The sequence below is a fragment of the Gavialis gangeticus genome, unplaced genomic scaffold, assembly GCF_001723915.1.
Source record: "Gavialis gangeticus isolate Ggan-Ray unplaced genomic scaffold, GavGan_comp1, whole genome shotgun sequence".
Taxonomy (NCBI): domain Eukaryota; kingdom Metazoa; phylum Chordata; order Crocodylia; family Gavialidae; genus Gavialis; species Gavialis gangeticus.
Genome location: NW_017729025.1, coordinates 142,002,469 through 142,005,388, shown reverse-complemented (window position 1 = coordinate 142,005,388; position 2,920 = coordinate 142,002,469).

Genomic DNA, 2,920 nt, shown 5'->3' with positions numbered 1-2,920 from the left:
GGATCACTGTCCCTGATTCGATTTGGCCGAATCCGAATCTGCAGATTCGATGCTGATTCAGAGAATCAGCAATTCGGACATAAACACAGCTTAGAAGTTTTTTCTACCTACCTTGAGGTAGCAGATGTAGCTCATAATTGCTGTGATGCTGGGGTGCATGGAGAACCCCACAGGAGTGCGGGGGGTGGGGGGGGGCTCCACATGCTCAGTGGCAAACCTGGAAGTGGACCTGAATCTGAGTTAGAGTGACAAATGAAGGATGACAGAGAATGACAAAGGCAAGAAGTAACTATGAGCTCTTTTATTTAAATGATCGTATTTTCTGATGTGTTGGAAACAAACCCAGCTCAAGCTGTAAAGGCTGAAGTGTCGCTCTTGTGCTGTTAACCCCATTAGGTGTTTACATCTTACTTCCTACCTGACTCCCAAATTAGGTATAGAAATTATTTTTCTCATATAAAAATGTTGTGTTACCTGTTTGGAATTCCTATTTAGACAGCTGAACAGCATCCACAACACTTCTTAGCAAGCAAAAATTATTCAAGGCAGCAATCAACACATCTGATAACCTAAAATAATCTTTATTATTAAAAATAATACATAAATAATTTTTATTTATTTTAGGCAGCAATCAACACATCTGATAACCTAAGTCCAGCATTAGTCTTGTTACAATAGCAGTGCAAAGTACAGTGCTCACATACACAATTTCCTGAACACTGGAGGTGTAACCTTATTAAATTGGGAGAATGGTGACTGACAGCATTAAAGAAATATATAAGACAGAGTAGGAAAAAATGATGCTCTGTAAGTTTTGGAGAAAAATTAAGCAATAGCTACTGCATGAGCAGGAGAACACTCCGAAGTTCAGTTGATGTAACCTGTGAGAATTGGACCCTGTTGAGTGGCTTGCTATAATTGATCACTATTGTGGGTAAAAAATTCAAAATCTGGTCCACAGTTGTCTGTCTTTTCCTAATACACTGATGTAACATCCATTAATGATACCTGGTAAATGTAGAAGACATAAGAACCTGTAACTATTTGTAAGTGAAAGGAAGAATACCTTATGCAAGAAAAAGCTTAGAGTAAGGACAGAGGAATGTATACCCTACCCCAGAATCAGGTAGGGACAGTCATATAGCTATCTCTAGGGTAGCTTACATAATAAGTGGTTAGTACTGCACGTCACAGCTAGCAACAAGGGAACAAGTTATAGCCTATTTCCCTTCAGCAAATGGCTGCCCCCAGGTAAAAGTGGACAGACAATGCCTAAACCAGTATAAATTGAAAAATCAGAGTTTTACTGTTGATTCCTTCAGGGGTAATTTTGCAATGGATTGGAAAAAGCTACCCCATTATAGGGGTTTGATTGTCTGTTTACTACTTTTTTTAGCCAGGTGTAATTGCTGTAGTGTCCGTCCAAGCCCTTAGTACAAACTTCTGCTGTTGTCCATTGGATTCAATGATGATACACCTTGTGCAAAATTATAGTCATGTTGCTAAAAAAATGAAAGCTTTAAGAAGTTTTTAAATGTATTCACTCTTTTTTTAAATGTTCTTTTTTAATGTTCTTCCTGGAAAAACATACAGGGAAGCACTCTTGATGTTATCTGCATGGTCCAACATTTCATCTATATTGCAACAGTTTATCCATAAATCATTGGTATGCCAACTAGTTTCAATTGTTTTGATCTGTAACATGTTATTCTACATATTAAATTATTTTTAAAGTGGTTAAATGTTGTAATTTAACCATGGGTATGATGCATCTCTGCTTCTTGAAAATCTCTCACATAAGAAATATAGGGCATAAAACTAGAGGGGACATTTTGGGTCAGAGCCCAGTCCTCTGCGATTTCAGACACCCACCTCTTATAATCACAGCGTTAAACTGCTCAGCATTCAACCTAAAACTAGTTAGGGTTTTTTTGCTCCCCACTATTCCTATATGAAGGCTGCTACAGAACCCCACTGCTCTGATGGTTAGAAACCTTCTTTTAACTTCCAGTTTTAATGTATCTCTGGTCAGTTTATATGAATTTGTTTTATCATCAACATTATCCTTCAGCTAAAATAGTTTTCCCCGTGCATGGTACTTACCCCTGATACAGATAGCAATAAGATATATCCCCCCTAAGCCTTTGTTTTGCTATGCTAAACAGGTCACACTCTTTTATTCTTCTCTTGGGAGATTCTTCTCTTGTTTTGTGTTCCCATGGTTATTCTAGTAACTCTGCTCTGTACAGTCTCCAGGTTGGATCCATCTTTCTTGAACAAAGATGACTAGAATTGTACCAAGTATTTCATATTGTTGCTCAGATCACTTTTTCCCTTTTCCTCCTTAGATATAAGTACAACATTTAGGAATTCTCCAGTCATTCATTTTTATTTACAAGGCTGAAGAATTATTTATTATTAATTTTAATTTCCTTTGCAAATTTAGTTTGACTTTTGGTGATTCTCATTTTATTCCTACCTTTTCTGCCCTCTAATTGCAACTTTCTTTGTGCATGTTTTGCTATCCCTTCTAGGCTCCCTGTGTTTAGAGTTTATATCCTTTTTGATGAAGTTATTCATCCTAGTAGGTCTGAGCCCATACTGTACAATTTTTTTCTTCTCTTGGGGTGCAAATTCTTTGTGCCTTCCAATTAAAGAAAATAGAATGTGCCTTCCATATTCAAGTCTCTGAGATCTTCAGTCCACATGTCTTCACTAGTCGCTTCCCTTAATTTAGTCCTGGTTAAGTATCCACTGGGTGTGTCTACATGAGATGCTTTACTGTGCAGTAGACTAAGCTACATGTATACACCATTTATTGCACAGTAAATTAGTCTACTGCACAGTTAGCTACTACTTGTAAATCACAAAAAAAGTTTGTCTTTGCTACTGCACATTGGTTACTGCACCTTTATCTAGT